The following is an 18,718-nucleotide window of genomic DNA, read 5'->3' on the forward strand; positions in this document are numbered from 1 at the left end:
ATCCTGACCACTTCTAAGGAAATCAGGATTTGGTCCACTTGAGACAAAATAAATTTCTTGTTTGGAGGCACAAACTTCAGGTTTTCTCCAAGTGACTACCAGAAGGTCACAAGTATGAATCACTGTTTTCTTCTGAATTGCATTAAATTCTTGCACTAGTGCAAATTAGATATCAATTATCTATGAAGTTAGAAAGATAACACTTTTCATACGGCCTTTATACATCAAGACTGATTAAAAAAGGCACTTGAAAAATTAAGACAAATTTAAAGTCTCTATTTAAGCTCTTTAATTGGCACTAGTGAATTCTAGGAAAAGAGTAAAAAGGAAGGGGCTGAGGTGATCACTAAGCAGCTTTTGGGGATACATGGCATTTGATCCAAAATGTACATTTCACTGTGAACACAAGTTTTTCCACTATAAAGTTATATTGGTCCTAGTAACGCTTTTCTTTCTAGGCTGGATTATGCTGACTTTCAATTCAATAGGCATAGGAAAAAAACTTGGCAGATTTTTCTATCTTTTGGGAAGATTTGTATGTTTAATACTTAATCTATTGGATACTGGTTTCTTGTTTTGTGTTTGCTTTTCTTTCTTTCTGATTTAGAAAGAAATGGTTTTACGAGTTAAATATAGCCTTACAAGAAAGTAAGGCTTAACCATAATGATTTCCCCTGCAGGATAAAGTCTTTGAGTTTTGAGAACTATGCTGTATGGCTTGCAGAATCGTATGTAGTATTCTCATGAGTACATGGTAAATTTTTCTCTTGATCATCGTTCCGTTGTTATTTTTCTATATGTGTGTCTAGCTCTTTTTTTTTTATGCAAGCTGTAGCTGTGGTTTGTGGGTTTGTTTTTTTTTTCCCTTCTGTGAGAGTCTTACAGACAGTGTCAGTTCTAAGAGTCTGTGCTTGGTTTTCATTGTCAATCCAGACCTATGAAGGAACATGATGTATCTCAAAATTTAAAGTAGGCCTTGGTGAGCTGGTTCAAACAGATGGAAGCCCAATGGGGTGGCCTTCTCTCTCTCTCTCTCTCTTTTTTTTTTTAAAAAAAACAAGCATAGGATCATATTCTGCCAAGCACATTTATTTTCTTCCTTTTAATTTGTAAAACCCTAGTTTAATCTCTAATTTTGGGTAAAAAGCATCATCCACTTCTCTCTTTAGCCCAAAAGCATGAAATACTTAAAATGTTGACACAAAGGCTATGTACCACAGTACTTCTAATCAACTAGAAATTCTCTAGGAATTGAGAATTGCTGACTAGAAATGTCAGATTTTAATGCTTATCTGAACAGAGCTGTAGCTACAGATCTTTTGTGGTTCACCCTTCATTGCTTTTAGAGGTAGTGTAATTACTAAGGTTCAAGAAGGCCATGATGTAGAGAAACTGAACTTTATTTCAAAACATCATCTGAGGGAGGGGAGAGGGAGATTAGAATTTGACTCAGTGCATTCCTTGATCTGTTTAACACATCACTCATATTTTACCAACCAATTACTTGTGTATTTTGTCACGGAGACTTTTTTGACAGTAGTTCTTTGTCAAAAGAACATGACTGTAGAAATAATGATGCATGAGTTGTATGTGCTTCATAGAAGCCTCCAAAAGAAGGCAGAGGGGAGGGTGGCCAGGAGATCTTAAATAGTTCTATATCAAAAGTTTGAATTAAAAAAAAAAAAATTGCATCAGGTTATACTCTTTATTTCTCTCGAGATGACTGAGTGATAATGGGCTCTATTCTCCTTCCATGAACAAAGCACACTGGACTCCCGAGTTGTTTGTGTGCTCTGTAGTGTCAATATATCTATACAGTATTTATGACAGTAGAGTCTTATGTTCTTTTATTGCTGGAAAAATAAGGACAAACGAATAGATGATACAAGGCCTTATTCCCATTTTGTATGGTTTCTGAAGTCATAATGCTTTTTAATGAAAATTAGTGAATGTTTGAAAAGCTGTCTTTATGATAGCATTTTTAAGATCATGTCTTACAAATAAGTTTGTGCAATATTATTTTTTTGTTTCATAACAGGGATGGCAGGGTTTTTTGGTGGCATGTAATATTGACTAAAATAGAACTCATGTTCTGAATATTCAGTATTTTCTGGTAATTCATAATAGGCAGGATAATGTCTATGTATACACACATTAGTAAGATTTGCAAAATGTATTTTAACTCAGGGGAATTTAACAAACAGGGAAGTTCAGTTCAGAAACTCTTGGGGTTTTTTACTTATTTGTGCAGTCCTTGTAACATTCATCATGTTACCTTATCGGATAGTGGGTTTTGTTTCAGCTGAAATAGAAAAGTCTGGATGATATACACTTGGCACAGTACTATAAACTAGCTTACACAATGTCTGTTGGCAAAGGTGAAACGTACTGTTGTGGTTTTGTGAAGTCAGTTTTGACTTGGAGCTTCTGAAGTTCCTATCAGCAAGAGTGCAATAGGTATCCTAGATAGTGCCATGTCAATCTCTCTCGGTCTGTATTAACTGCTCTGCATTACATATATATCCGGAATACGTGTCTTGGGGTAAGGAAGGTTGAAAGAAGAAAAAAAATTGAATGCATCATCTACTCAAGTGTTGTTCCCCGATTCTTTTTAACACTTTGGGCTGCATGTTGGTCTCTTCTATGAAGGCATACATTTTTGCATAACATGTATATGCTGCTTGGGTACGCTGGTGCCAGTGGTTTTCTAAGAGCTACAGTGATGTTTGAGCAGATCTTGTGCTGATTCTAGGAATATTCTATAAATATAATGGGGAACTAAACTCGAGTGGCAGAACAGAGGTCCAGACTGTTAGTGGTGATTAATAAATAAAAATTTGTGATACAAATATATTTAACATCTGAGCTGAATTGGACTATGTTGCTTTATATTTTGATCTCCATCTGACTCAGAATAAGACTGTATTCTTTTTCTATAGTGAATTTTTGCTGAATGAACTGCTTTATTTCTTCCAGAAAAAAAACAATTTGGTGTCAATAGTTGACAGCAAACACTGGTACTTAGTGAATTTAGTGGAGCCACCTTGCTTTGTCCCAACATAAATGAGTGGAAAATGAGGTTGGTGGATTCTTTACTGGTGACCCCATTATTCTCAAAAGCTACACTGAGATCTCTAAAGGTGTGTATAGATTTTTGGCAAGACTTCCTCCCAACCTTTGTGCCCAAGTAGTGCAGAAATCATGGGAAGAATTGTAGAAGTACATTAGAGAGGACTGCAAAAAGTGAAAACAAGTATATAGTTTGGCCTGGTTGTTTGTTTTTAGAAACCAAAAGATTTAGAACTGAATACTGGAAAAGAGCCAGATCAGCCAAATAGGGGGGCATTATTTAAATTGGGGTGCATAATGCTCTAGGTGAAAATCCCATGGGATCTCTGAGGAGGTGGGTGTTCTTCCAGGCTACCTTTTGGGTGTGCCCAGATCCTGCTGTAAGGGAGTCTTCACTGCTTAGCATCAAGTGTCTCAGCAAATCAAGAAAAACCGGCTGACTATAGAATGCATAAACCTCTCACCAGGACAGGCTTCATAAGTATCTGAAGCTGGAGCAGCTAGAGAGCAGGATGAGTAAAAATATAAAATAATCAAAGCAAGACAGGGCACTGAGAGGAAGGATGCTTTCTGGTTGAGAACCAGCCACTTCTGAAAACCAAGAACTGCATTGTTTGTTCTATGTTATAATGATTTTTCTATGGTCTGGAGTGCAGATCCTGCAAACCGATGAGCTGGTAAGGGCTATTTTTAGCATTTAATATTGATATGTCTTCATTGAGGCAAATGTAGTTGTCATTGTGCGGTGCTCACAGTATTAAAGGGTAAATGTGTATGTGAACCAGTCCTCAGTTTGAATTCCTGGGGAATTGAGGGCTTTAATCCTCCTTCCTAGGAGTCTAGTAGTTCATCCTATAGGTTGCAAGTCAAAAAGGTAGAGGAAGAATTAACTTGCACCAAAGATGACTAGAACAATTTTTTTCCAAAGGATATAAACAAGAGTCCTGCAGATATGACAAACTACATTTGTGTATTGAATTGTGTTGGTCTAGTGAATAAGGAAAATGACTTGTGGAATTATTTGAAGAGAACAATGTGCCCTGAAAATGGGGGGAGGGAATGGAAAGGGGCTTTCTCATCAGTGTCTTTGTACCGATGTCCTATATAGCTTACATCAGCTTAAGACCTACACTTCTCTTCACTTAGGAGCTCAGCAATACCTGCTTGGTGGGTTTTTTGGTCATCTTTTCTAGTAGGAGGAGGACTTGAAGGGAAGGTGTTGAGAAATAATAGAATGTTGTAATACTTTAACATCTACCGTTCACAGATCTTGGAGTCTTTAATGAATATCAAATAAGCCACTCCTGTTACACAGCTAAATGTCACTGGCCGCACTTCATGAATGTGTAAATTGAGACCGAGAAAGGTTAAGGGACTTGTCAAATGTTGTTCAGAAAGTCTGTGTCAAAGCCAGACATTCCTGACTCAGCTTTTGAGCCAGCAGTTTCATTTCTCTGATGTTTAATTAAAAATCGTAATGGAAATATATGCTTAACAGATAACAAAGATCTGTTGCTATTATCTGCGTGTTTTTCTACATGTGTTTTTATAATGCTTCCACATGACAGAAAATATTTTTCAAATATTTCCAGATGCCTAAAGATGAAAAAGTCCTCTTCTTAACCTGACACAGTCTACCTTTTTTCCTTATGCCAGGGAGAGGTGAATAGAAAGGTCAGGTTCTGTTTCTGAATCATTATGGCTGATTCCAAGTATGTTGCTGCTTCTCCTTGCTCACTGCCCCCCCCTTCAGTTCCCACAGCTGTGTGTTTGTGTGTGCTGCTTTTTAACACCTAAGTGGAGATATAAAATGACTCAATCTACAATGACACACTTAGATTTCAGATGTTATACTGGCCAATATGCTCATAGTTAAGCTGTCTTTGTAGAGTATACTTTTTTTAATTACTGGTGAAAGTGGTTTCAACCGTGCTATAAGGAGCTGTGGTAAAATCCTGTTAGATTTATCATAGGTGTACTCCCTGTAGACACCTAAAAAAATACAGTATTCCAGAATTTATTTTATGTTTTGAAATGATTCTTAATATTTGTTGTAGGGCACACAGAAGGAAAATACCACAGTTTAACCTAACACACCTCTGACTTCACATCGCTGTGACTTTTTGCAAGAAAGTGGGGTCAGCTTTTCAGAATAATGTTCTAAATGATTTCTAGGGATGCTACTTGTAAACAGTCCAGATTATATTAGAAATTACTTTTCTGATATCATTAGGTATTTCTGTCACTGTTGGGCTCTGATCCTCTATTACAATGAACTGTAAAATTATTAAATATCAATAATGTGGATGATCAATAAAAATAACTGTAGATTTTTCTGAGGATGTCTGTGTAAAAATTTGCAGAGGCATGTAATAATGTAGGCAACTGAGTTCAGAGCACATAGTTAAGGTCTCGAGGTTAAGAACTTGAGAGATGCCCCCCAAAAATCTCTGTGCTTTAACTTCCCATTTGTGGACTGTAGGAAACTAAGCTTTCTTTCCTTATATGCTTTTTACCATGAACTCTTCTGGGGTACTGATTCCATTGTCCTACTGTATCATAGCCCAGTAGATCTTTGGTCTTATTTGTAGTGTTCCTTTTGACAAAAGTACCAATATATTTATTTGAGCATTAGGTGATCCTATCACTCGACACATCACTCTCTTGAGAAACTGAAAGTCTTATTTTTCCATTGGCACAGAAGAGAGTGACTCATTACAAAGCCCACTCAAATTGGGGAATTGATTCTAACCTGTATCAGCTGAAATCAGGTCTCCTTTCCTCAAAAGCCAAATCTCTCAGCCTGAACACCTGAATTCTTTTGAATCATGTGTTTATTCCTTAATCATGCTCTTCTATTAAAGAGAAAGGGTTTGTGTCATCTAGTGTGATAAATGTGTTCTGGACTTCCATGAAAACTTTATTTAGGTTGAGGCTATGTGTCAGAAGTTAAGGTAGCCAAGTAACATGTAGTTTTATTTTGTGGAAAAGTCATTAACACTGGTAACATATTTGACTGTTGCGCTTACATTTGCTTACTATTTTTTGTTACTAATTGCTCTAGTAGCAAGGCATTAAATCATGAAAGCATAAAGAGGCATTACATGTAACTGTAGGGTTGGGGGGGGTGAGGAAAAAATCAAGGATGAGTAAATAATATGTTAATCTAAGTAAATGGATCTTTCCCTGGAGATCTCCAGTTTTAGTGTTTTGCTGGGTTGCTGAACAGGGAGCACTGCTTTGATAGAAATGACTGCCAGATGTAGCTTTGCACTGTAAACAGGACAATGCCAGTACTTCTGGAGCAGCAGCAAGAAAATGTTTCTGTGTGGATCTCGGCTTGTTACAAAGACTTAGATCTCTGTGATATCTGGTTCCTGGGTTGCTAGGACACATGAAAAGTGTTTTCATTCATTTGTCCACAGGAAAAAAAAATAGGAAGAGAGCAGATGCTTTAGAAGACAGGTTAGTACTGCCTTGATCCACGCCCAAGCTGTGTACATGTGCCCTGGGGCTAGCTCCAGGTGCAGGTCTATGGAGAAAGGCCCTAGGTGACATATGTGTTGTGGTTGGTTGTTTTTGGTGTGTGTTTTTTTGGGGTTTTTTTTAAGTCATTATGGGGTTTATTTGTTAGGGAAACCTGGCTGGAGTCTCTGATCCAGGTACAGGCAGAAAGGAACACATCAGTGTGCTGCAGGAGCTGCAGTGGATTGAAGAAGACCTTGTTAAGAGATGGTGAAAGGGCTGTTGTCGCCTTTGCATGTTTTACATGTTTCATCTGGCCAATGGCTGCTACCTTAGCCTGAATGAGTGAGCAAGAGTTAATATTCATTCAGGTTTATCTGTCAGACAACATGAAAGTAATCGGATGGTAGAAATCAGGCTTAATATAGAGGAGATGGAGCACCATCAGCAAAACATTTTGCAGTGTCCTCTGCTGGCTTAAACATGCTGAAAGGCAGTGGATAGACAAAGCTGTGTAGTTATCAGTTTGGAGGGGTCCTTGGGTAAGAAAATCAAGCCAGCATTACTTTTTGGGATAATGCTGAAGGTAGGAGAAAGTCACCGTTTCCAGTTTTTCCTGTCAAATGTCAGAGCAGTGAATTTAGCACCTTTAGTGGTATAAAAGTCTCTTGGAAGGTGAGTCATTTTTGTAACATTAGCAGCTGACTCAAGGTTTCAGCATTTTATTTAATTTTTTTGGAAGAGGCTAAAATCTAATTAAATCAGAGTGGATGTCTTATCACTTCATATTTTTCATATGTATCAATATACATTCAGTTTGGTATTGGATTCCAGAGAGATACAGGAAATCTGTGAAACCAAGTCTGTTTGCAGTTTGATATTAGCATTTTTCCATTATGGGAGGGTTTAAAAATAAAAACATGCTTCTTGACGTGCAAGTTAAGTCTTCAGAAATGAAGATATAATTCCTTGCTTTTGCCGTGAGCTGCTTCTGCTCTTGTAGAAGTTGGTCAGTCTCTGTGTCTCAGTTATGCAAAGCAGGAATCGCATCACATCCCTGTTTCCTAGTGGCTGTGCTAGAACATACCTACCAAAGAGTGTGAGGCAACGTTTTGGCAATGGAAGCTGTGCTGGGATCCCTTTGGGATGGCAGTTACTGCATCCATCTCAAACAAACATTTATTTGGGTAGTGCTGACAGATTACCACTGGAATGTACTTTCCATAGCTTCAGGAAACTTGTTTTAGGCTTTATACATTGTGCTCTTTGTTACTGTCCAAGGTGACGACTTCTCTTTCTTTCTTTTTTTTTTTTAATTAAAATAAACCCACTGCTTCTAAAGGACAACTTCATATGGTGCCAACTAACTTGCAAGCCAAGTATACAAGAGTTTCGGATTTTTTGCTTTTTAACCAGCGTAGAGGCACCAAATGCATTCCCAGCTGTAAGAAACATTCTCAAGGTTGTAAGGAGTGTTTCCTAGCAAGACTGTGAACTATTTTCTTTGCATTTCAAAGTACACCTCTGCTGTTTCAGTTGAAGAAGGTTCCCCAACGGTTACTCAGCTTACATGGAAACAGTTTCAGTGTAACACATAGGCCCACAAACAACACAGAAAGCTAAACCTTGTTCTTAGATTTGCCAGGCTTAGCAATTAAATTTGTCCAAACTACAGTGTTGCTTCCTTTTGTGCTAAAGTAGGCCTATGACTGGTATTACATGCTATAATGAGAATAACATTTTACTTACACTGAAGAATTTGTAAGCCCTTTTGGTCTAGCTCTACTTTTTTTCTAAGAAAAAAAAAATCCTCATTTAAAAAAATTCTTCGTTATGTCCTTCTCTTCAAATAAGGATAGGGAAGGAAAACGTCCTACTGATTTGTCTTCCTTTCGTTGTGTGACTAGTACATTTCTTGTAAAGAACAGCGAGGGTGTTCTGTGCTGTCTCACTGCCTTCTAGTGCCAAAGTAAAATGCTTATAAGAAACAAGAATCCACCAATGCAGCTGACAGGTCTAAAACACTCAGCCTATTCCTGTCCTGCTGGACTGCTTCTGTAAACTAGGGCTGAGTTCCTAATTTAGGGATACATTATTTCCTTCAAGAAGGATACAAACTGATGGTTCCAGGCTTGAAGCTGTCACTAAAAGTTCAGAACCCTCTTGTGGTCTCATATTTGTGATGTGACAAATATTTTACCACCAGTCAAGTTTCTTACTAGTGGTCCTATGACAAAGAAAGTGGTAGCTTTCTGGGGCTGTAGTATTAGAAATATAGCCTGGCTGATTTGGGGGAGCGTTTTTGCAAGATCTGGCAAGAACTATGATGCATAGTTTCTTTCCTTTCTATTGGGATGGGGGTTTTTAAGTGACTTAGTCATCCAGGTGCCAGTATTATCCCATTGGACATGAGAGCTCTAGCCATGAGCCTTCTCTGAATATCCTTGTTTGGTGACTTCTGATTAAAGTGTTCTGCACAATCTTTTTTTTTTTCATAATTAACAATTGCTTGGTGTTAGGAGGCCTATAAATTTAGACCCAGACAAAAGAAAATGTTGAAGTACTTAAATATTCAAATCGCAATCCCCTCTCCAGTAGTACTTTTTTCCTCTCCCTCCTGACCCTGCTTGTTGTGTAATTCCCATGGGAAGTCCTGCATATCTCTTTTAGCTAGTCATTTACCTCATACGGAGTTACAGCATATTGAAGATCTGGTTCTGTGGGGTCTGGAGTGTTTCCATGTGGTTTAAATAAGGAATACATTTGAGAAAATACAATCTGCTTGTGGACATGCTGGAAGCAGAAAAAGAGGCTAATTTTGTTTAGTTAATTATTCACTGATAATTATTTACTCAGTTTTACAAATTGATGGAAACTTGTAATCATGTTGCTATGGCACCTGATGTAATTTATAAACGCTGAGTGAAGCAGCTCTATTTAATTGTAAAACTGGACACAACTATTGAACAAATGAAATATGTCAAACTGAATTTTGTGAGGGAAATTTTGCCAGCAGAGTTTGCAAGTTAAGCATCTAGTTGTAAATAAATTCTTCCCTGTGAACCTGAAAAACAGAGTTACTCAGTTTCCTGACTCGAGCCTGCATATTATTATCTTGTTAGAGTAAGCAACATCTGAATAACAAATTCTGTTATCTGAAACTGCTGAAGGCCTTTCTGAAATCTTCCTTCACTGTAAAACTATGGCTATTTTCTGTAATAGTCTTAGTCTTGCAAAACAGCCTTCCAGAGAAAACCATTATACAAGGCTTTGATGCAAAGACTTTCTAAATCTAATTTCCCAAGCATTTTATAAAGCAGTTGATGATCCTCCAAGCATTAAAATGTGAATATTATCAGGCGTACAACATTTAAATGTTTAATCTGCAAGCTGCAAATAAAGCTTTAATTTCCTAAATGTAAGTGGACCCTCATTATTAATTCATTTGCTATATGTTTAATTGAGATAAATGAATATAGTACTAAATTCAGCGATATATTTCCATATGCTTTTCTTTGTAGCCTGGCCATGTATAATGCATCGTTATTTTAACAGCCCTACCAGCAAATTATTCTGCATGTACTTCTTTTCAAAGTTCTTTAAACATTTTTCTATATTGTGGGATTTCAATTGTTTCTGCTCCTTTCTTGGTAAATAGTTGAGGAGTAAGCACATTTTCAAGAGCTGTAGGGAGGCTAAGATGCCAGTTGCATTTTAACGATATGGTGCATTATCATTCTTACTGTAGCCAATTCTCTTTTAAATCATTGCAGTTTCTGCTTTAGCCTCCGGCTATAGAATTCTTTTCAAACCGACAGTGAACTTGGCAGATCGCCAAGAGAAAAATAAAGGTGTTTTGGTCCACCAAAGTATTTTGAGTGGTTCTTAGTGATACAGTTTTCTTCTCTACATCTGCAAAACATTTTTTTCTGAAGTGAATTTTCATGTGAAAAGCCTCCTTAATAATCACCAGTATTGTTTGTTTCAATGCAGTTATTTAACTGCACCCCTGGGTGCTTACAAAATAAACAAGAGAGTCTTCTAAAGAGTTTTAAAAGTGGCAGGTGCTTAGTCTGTGCCGTATTCACTTAGTTTGCAATGACATTTTTGTGCTAATCTATAGACAAACAAGAGACAGGTGACACACAGCATCAAGTACAATGTGCTAAGTCGACAAACTTTGGTCTAGATAAGATGTTTGTGCTGCATATGCCCACAGTGGCAACATGGATTTATACTGTTTATATTTAAGTTGTGCTCCTCGGCATTGGTAATATCACAAACTTATATGCTTGTGAAGTGACAAAGAATGAAGTATTTTGGGGGCTAGAGATTTCAAAGAATCTGCCACCAAAAAAAATTTAAAAAACATTGCTAACTCCTGTAAGCAAAGCGCAGTTTTCATTTTTATTATTGTTGAAATATGGATATTAACTAAACCAGATTGTTAAATGCAGCCGAAATAGAAAAATTGTATTTCTTGGACTCTGGCTATGAATACATTTCATTCATTATAAAATACCGTGTCCATGGCACTCTTAGGCTAACAGTATTGTACACTCTGAAGTGGTATAGATATTCCTAAATGTTATATTGTAAAATATGGCCAACAGAGAATAGTACGAACTGAATGGAGCAGCAAATGGAAGCAGGATATTCATCATACCTCCCCTGATTTACAGTCTAATTCATCGAGATACCAGATGAGCAACTGTCTCAAAGCTTTTTAATGATCTTGTTTGTAAGAAGGAACTCTATTTAGAGAGGATGAGATTGGAGGATCAAGTGGAGATGAGACAGGTGGACAGAACATTGACCACTATTTTTATTAAGGCAGTTATGAACCATCTCTCCACGGGCAGATGGTAAGGATGAGCAGTGTATATATGTGTGAAGACATTGGGGTGGCTATGTGAACCTACTATGCTATTTAAAAATACCATTAATCCAGGTAGATCCCTTACTTTAAGGCCTGTATTCCCTGCAACTGGTAATTGTAGAGGTTTTCCTATTCCACATTCACACTCCTATATTCACTTCCATTTATATAGTACTTGTCCCTGACATCAGAAGACACAGAATAACCTATTACATTATCAGTGTCACTGCTTTTGCATGTGAGGCCATGTACCAAATTGCTTTCCCTTACAAAATAAGAGAGCTGCAGTGTGCACACACAGCTGTGTAGCTTTTGTAGTGCCTCACATTCCTCCTTATCATTCTCAGTGGGAGGTGTAGTTGATGATAGAAAGGAATGGGCAGGGGGCTTGTTGCTGCAACAGAAGAGGATGGCAGAGCTTTTTCCTACTGATTCATCGAAGCCCAACAAATGGGGCCAGTTTTGGGAACCAGAAGCTGGTTCTATGTAGATAGTTTGTGCAACTTGGCACAAAGCACGAGCAGAAAGTATCATTGGTTCACATCAGAATATTGTCCTTTGCATGTTTGTCTATTAAAAAAATCTGTCCCTCTCTCAGTGAAGTTCAGAGATTCACCAGAAAGAAAAATAAGATTGGAAAAGAATCAATTCTATAAATAATTGAATTGGTTGTTGTGCCATGTGCATTTTTTCTTCCCCAGACTGAAATTTGGCCTGGACTTTGGTAATGCAGAGTAAAAATGCAGAGTAAAACTTTATTATATTTAACCAAAACTCAGCCCAGGTTTTGATGTGGCTATTGATGTAATTCTTGATCAGCAGGTACATAGCTATCACCAATACTTCTTGAAGTATGTTGTTTTTCATTATGGAGGGGTATAACATAGGTGTAAAGCCCTGCTTTCCTTATGAGCAATGATAAAATCACATTCCCTAAATGGAATGAGAGGCAGGCAGCTCTCGAAGATAAAAGATAATCTAGACAATAGAAAGGCAGTAGATTTAATTTTCTGGACTTCAGTAAAGCATTTGATAAGCTACCACTTGGGAAATAGTTAGTTAACCTGTAGAAGATTGGGATTAATAGAAGAAATGGATGGTGAATAAGGAAGGGACAACAGCATGGAATTTCTGTGTAGTGTGGAGTATGTCAAGGTGTTTGATGTTTAAAAACTAATCTCTAGTATTTTTGTTAGTGATTTTGGGGCAGGGGGGGAAGAGGGCTTGATAATGAGATTTGTAGATGCGGCATAGCTGAGAAAGCATCATTAGCACCAAAAAGTATCATAATTTTAAGCAGGTAGAATAAGATGTCTGTGAACTGCAGTAGACAGGCTGAGAACCGAATAGCACAAGTGCCTTTCAAGCTGTTAAATATAAGGGGCTCCTGTTTCGCAGATGACAGCAGTGGAGTAGGACCGTGTATATTAGCTGATCACAAGGTGATTCCAGAATACAGAACTCAGGCAATGAAATATTGGGCTGGACTGAGCAAAATGTTAATATTGTACACGGTATTATGTTACTGCATTTACGTATAGGTCAGCCATTTGACCAGGAAGGAAGAAGTAGCAGTGCAATCCAGAAAAGAGGTATCAGTTTTATGAACAAAGACTAAAAGTGCACCTATATCGTACAGCAGCACTGTACAGGCAGAGATATCCACACTGGCCCTGAACTTAACCATACTGTCAGGGCAATTGGCTTTTGTGGGCCTAGTACGAGTGTGGAGGTAAGAACATTATTGAGCTCTTAGCTGAGAACCAAAGCTGATTAATGACAGAACCTGGGATCTAGAGTATAAATCTCTTGCAAATCTAAGTCAGCTCTTTTAGTTCTATTTTTTCCTCAAAGTTGTGTGTCTCGTTCTGTTTATGACAGGCAGGCTACTGCTGTCACTTATGTGCCAAAGCAATTAAAATAATTTCTGCTGTTCTGACAATTGACATTAGTTCCTGTTTGCTTTGTTTTACAAACAAATGAGCTGCATTATTAGCTGTAGCACTGACCGTCCTTCCAAGTATCCTATCATATATGTAGTTTGTATAAATAATTAAAAGCTTGGGTTCACAGTGGTGTCTGCAACAATGGGCTTGTTTTCTGCAACTTGATAGGAAAGATTTGATTTACATCTGCTCTGGGTATTTTATTCCCTATCTTATTAAAGCTTACAACTTAGATATACCATAGTTTTTTATGGGGAACCTTGCCAAACATTTTCAGATGAAGAGAAATTTTCTCCAATTAAGAGATAGTATCAGTGGAATAGAGCGTTGTCACAGGATAATGGTCTCCTGCTGCTTTGTTAAATGCCAAGGTAAACCTGAGGCATTTATCAGAAATTAATGTCAAAGCAAAGTCGAGAGGTTTATCTTGAAAGCTGGAAACACTGAGCCTGTGAAAATGTTCTGTTAGCAAATAGTCCATGTTTCCTTGTGCATACCTCCTGCCTGCAATTACACTTGGAAGCAAATTTTCTTTCTGGCACCAAACGCTGCCCCCAGAACTGGGTACTAACTTTCTCTTAGATACATAAACAGGCTGCTGAATCTCTAACTTTAAGTTGAAGATGAGTAGTTCTGTTGATTGTTTTACAAGTATGTATGAGCTTTACCATTGCATCCTATTACGCTGAGCTGATCTAGGGCTTTAACCTTGTTCAGGCTTCACTCAGCCCTGATCCAAAGTACGTTGAAGTCAACTGAAGGAAAAGGGATGTTTGGACTTGAAAAACATAAGTATCCCTCAAAGCATATGCATAAATCTGTTGGACTTGCTCTGTTATCAGGATAAGGCCTGAAGGAATGGGCAGGGTGGAGGATAAGAAAGGATGGAAGATAAAAATACAGCTCAGTCACTTGGAAAGATGCAACAAAATGTCTTATGGCACAGAAATAGGCTTTAGTGCTATGTTCCCATTTGTTCCTCACACACATTGAGTAAAGTTTGTCAACTTGCTATCTATGAAGAACCTGTTTGTCTGCTAGATCTAAGGCAAATCTTGTTAGAGAAGTAAATCCCTTTATTCTTCAGTTGCAACACAATGCTTTTGCTAGTGTCGCAAGGTGTCTGCTGCCTTTTAAACCCTAAATTAACCATGTCAAATCAACCTTAATAGCTACTTAGTCATGTATTTAATTAGTCCAGAAATATGCATGAATTTTGATAATTGTCCTCAAATTTCCCCTTCAATAAAATCTAAAATATTCATATTTGGAGGTCTTAATTTCTTTCCTTCCTCTTTCTTCTTTTTTTTGTAGCAGTGATTGCTCTTTTATCACCACTCTGGAATTCTAGTGTTGTATGAAAAAGGCAATGATGAGTTGTTTTTTCTTTGCCATTTAATGTTAACTCAATCATCCTGTAAGCAAAACAGAAAACCTCCTGACATTCATCTTTAATTTTACATATAATCTAGAGATTAGAAGACAATATATGTTCATCTCATGATCAACAGGATTATTTCCTTGATATTTAAAAATATATTGTTACAGAAACTATTTTTAGCAAGGATTAGATTACTTTGTATTATTTGCAGAACATATATGGCTTTACTGAAAATCTAAAGGTGAAAACCACTGCACACAGAAGTGAAGCTGAGTTGATTGCTTTCTTTTGTCCTAGTCTTGGAGATTAGAAAAATCATAGAATCATAGAACAGTTTGGGTTGGAAGGGACCTTTCAAGGCCATCTAGTCCAACCCTCCCTGCACTGAACAGGGACATCTTCAACTAGATCAGGTTGCTCAGAGCCCCGTCCAACCTGACCTGGAATGTTTCCAGGGATGGGGCATCTACCACCTCTCTGGGCAACCTGGGCCAGTGTTTCACCACCCTCATTGCCAAAAATGTCTTCCTTATAGCTAGTCTAAATCTACCCTCTTTTAATTAAAACCATTATCCCTGTCCTTTGGCAACAGGCCCTGCTAAAAAGTTTGTCCCCATCTTTCTTAGCCCCCTTTAAGTACTGAAAGGCTGCAATAAGGTCTTCCTGGAGCCTTCTCTTCTCCAGCCTGAACAATGCCAACTTTCTCAGCCTGTCCTCATCAGAGAGGTGTTCCATCCCCCTGATCATTTATGTGGCCCTCCTCTGGACCCGCTCCAACAGGTCCATGTCTTTCCTGTGCTGAGGGCTCCAGAGCTGGATGCAGTGCTCCAGCTGGGGTCTCACCAGAGTGGAGTAGAGGGGCAGAATCACCTCCCTCAACCTGCTGACCATGCTGCCTTTGGTGCAGCCCAGGATATGGTTGGCCTTCTGGGCTGCAGGTGCACACTGCTGGCTGATGTCTAACTTTTCACCCACCAGTACCCCCAAGGTCTTCTCGGCTGGGCTGCTCTTGATCCCTTCATCCTCCAGACTGTATTGATACCAGGGGTTGCCCTGACCCAGGTATAGGACCCTGCATGTGGCCTTTTTGAACCTCATGATGTTCACACAGGCCCATGCCTCGAGCTTGTCCAGGTCTCTCTGGATGGCAAAATATACACATGCTGACAAGTCTTAAGAAGAAGTTGTTAAATCTTTAAAACTGCTTTTTCTTTGCTTGATTTATTCAGGGTAAATGTTTTTCATTTGGGAGTGTTCTGCATCTCTCTCAAAATTAAGATTATCCTGGGCCTCATTTAAAACCTGAATGCTTCTGAAACACTAGGCATGGGCCATGTACTGAAGGTTTGTCTCTACTAAAAACCCCCAAAAACCAACACAACAACAAAACCCAAAACCAACACCCTCCCCAACCCCTACCCCCTCAAGCCCCCTCAAAAAAAAAACCAAAGGCAAAAACCCCATACATGTTTCTTGTCCATATTGGCAGCATATTCTGTTTCATCTTCACTTTAGATAACAGTTCACCATTTCTGGACCCTGATATTTATTAATCCATTTACTAAGAAGCTGAAAAGAGACAAGTAGCGAGAAACAACTGTCTCTTGTTATTTATTTTTCTTTCTCTTTCAGATTAGAGAGATTCATTTCAGGGGCTGTTTTCAGAAGACTAGATATTGGGTTCTACTGCAGCATACAGTGTTTCATCAGTCGTGCTGCATTGTGTCACATTAGGTGTTTCTACGAATTCATTTTAGTTTCTGATGTTTACTGAGATATGAGAGAGAAATCCATTCCATGAATATCTAGAAAGTGCCAGTGCAGGCAATCCTCTGCCACCAAACAGGGATGATCCTTTTCACTTAAGACTGAGAGGGTTTGGGAGGAAGTGTGGAGATAAAATGGTGAAGCAGTCCTAACAAATTAGCACATAATATTAAAACCTTGTTCAGAAAAGATGTATGTGATCCTGCAGTGTTCCTGGATGTGGCAGGTTTCCCAGCCTGGAGGTTGGCTCAGCTACTCAGCATCTTCCCCAACATCACTGATCTAACGTGTGCATGTGGTGAGGCAGGGATGGGAGTTGTGTGGCTTAGCTCTGCCACGTGGTGCAGGAGCACGTGTAATACCAAATGGTAGGCTAACATGAGCTAAAGGTCGTATAGCAGCCCTCCCTGGAAGGAGGAGGGGAGTATGTACCTGTGTGGTTATGTCTGTAACTAACCAGTTCTTGGTCAGTTTTCTCAAAAGTGATCTGCAGGAACAGAAATGCTTTAGTAATACATGCATTAGTATTCACTGAAACAAATTCATCTTTAATCTGCTTTGTTTTTAAATGTCCCCTGACTTGTGTCAAGTAATGAGGCGTCTCCAGAAGCCCAGAACATCACGCAAAAGGGTAATTCTTAAATAGTTTGGCCTAGTGGAATCACCTTTTATGAAAATGCTGAACAGCCTCCTGAGGTGCTGCTCTTCTTTACTTTTGTGCAAACACTGTAGATTTCCATTATGTTTCACAAACGTGAAGTGTTGCTCTTTAAGTTTCCCTGGATATTGGTGAATAAAAAAGAAAAGTTGTACTTAAATTGAGGAATTGGTGAAGTTAAGAAAAACATTTCAGCATGGGATACAGGGAAATGAAAAACTGACTCTCTTCTTTCCCTGCTTTTAGTTCTAGGAATTGGGTGGAGTAAATGGTGGAAGTTTAAATCTCTCTGGTAGTTATGAAACAGAAATATTGAGATGAGAAACCACCCTCTTGTCACTTTATTCCCTAGTTGGTGCATTCTGAAATTATATATTCAGGTGGCAGCTTAACTAACTTCTGAACTTTGCTGGGCTAAAATCAGAAATATTAGCTCTTGCCAAATCAATCTCAACAGAATGAACTGGATCTGAGCTCATTCTGTTTCTCAATGTGTGATGCTTTTTGATAACAAAATTCACTCACCTATCATTGAGAGAGAGGAATTTCTAGGCAATGTGAAACCATAATCCTGTAAGCAGAAGTAGATGAAAGCTATGCCATTTTCAGTAATTGATCTGCAATACTTTACACTTAAAAAATAAAATATTCTTATTACTATTTCTTCTAATTGAGAACATACTAATATGCAACTGAAAAACCTGGATTTCTCTTCACACGTTGTTAGTATGATTGATACAACCACTGTTAATTTTCCTTGTTCTAAACAAATTAAGCTCTTTTAAGAAATTCTTTCTCTGCTCTCCCTCTTTCAGTATATCTTTTGATGCATCCATAGTTACAAGAGCAAAAATTGGGGTCTTGACAAAAAATGGGGTGTGTGTTTTGTGAAAATGTCCCAACATCAACTGCTGGAAAAAGCAGGAGGAGACCAAGATCTGCTGCAAATGTTTTCTGGAGAAAAGATAAACAAACTCGTAACCTTGGTGGAAAAATGGAATAGCGTTAAAAGGGTTGTGGCACTTATATCATACATACTGATTTTTTCAGGAGCTTTTGGAAGCTTTGGAAGCTTTTCCTCACTATATGAGGGTGATGAGGCACTGGAACAGGTTACCCACAGAAGCTGTGGATGCTTCATCTGTGGAAGTGTTCAAGGCCATGTTGGATGGGCTTTGAGCAACCTGGTCTAGTGGAAGATGTCCCTGCTTATGGCAGGGGGTTTGGAACTAGATGACCTTCCAACCTAAACCCTCTGATGATTCTATGATATTCCAAGGCTTACTGAGAGGTCCAGTCAAAACAACAGGCAGAGCAGCACCTTGCTGTAGGATAGCTGTGATTTGGCTTTAGGTCACTGGTGGATGCAGCTTCAAATCCCAGAGAAATAAATGAGGAAAAGCAGGAATTTAAAACTGTCTTCTATACCTCAGTGAAGCCCTTTCAGATTATAAAAATGAATCTATGACTTGGATGACTCAGGACAAATTTGATCTGTTAGGATGAACAGGAAATTGTGTGGATGGAAAGACCATTTCGTAGCTCCAGGGCCT

The sequence above is a fragment of the Phaethon aethereus genome (assembly GCF_964289735.1).
Source record: "Phaethon aethereus genome assembly, chromosome: 13".
NCBI lineage: Eukaryota > Metazoa > Chordata > Aves > Phaethontiformes > Phaethontidae > Phaethon > Phaethon aethereus.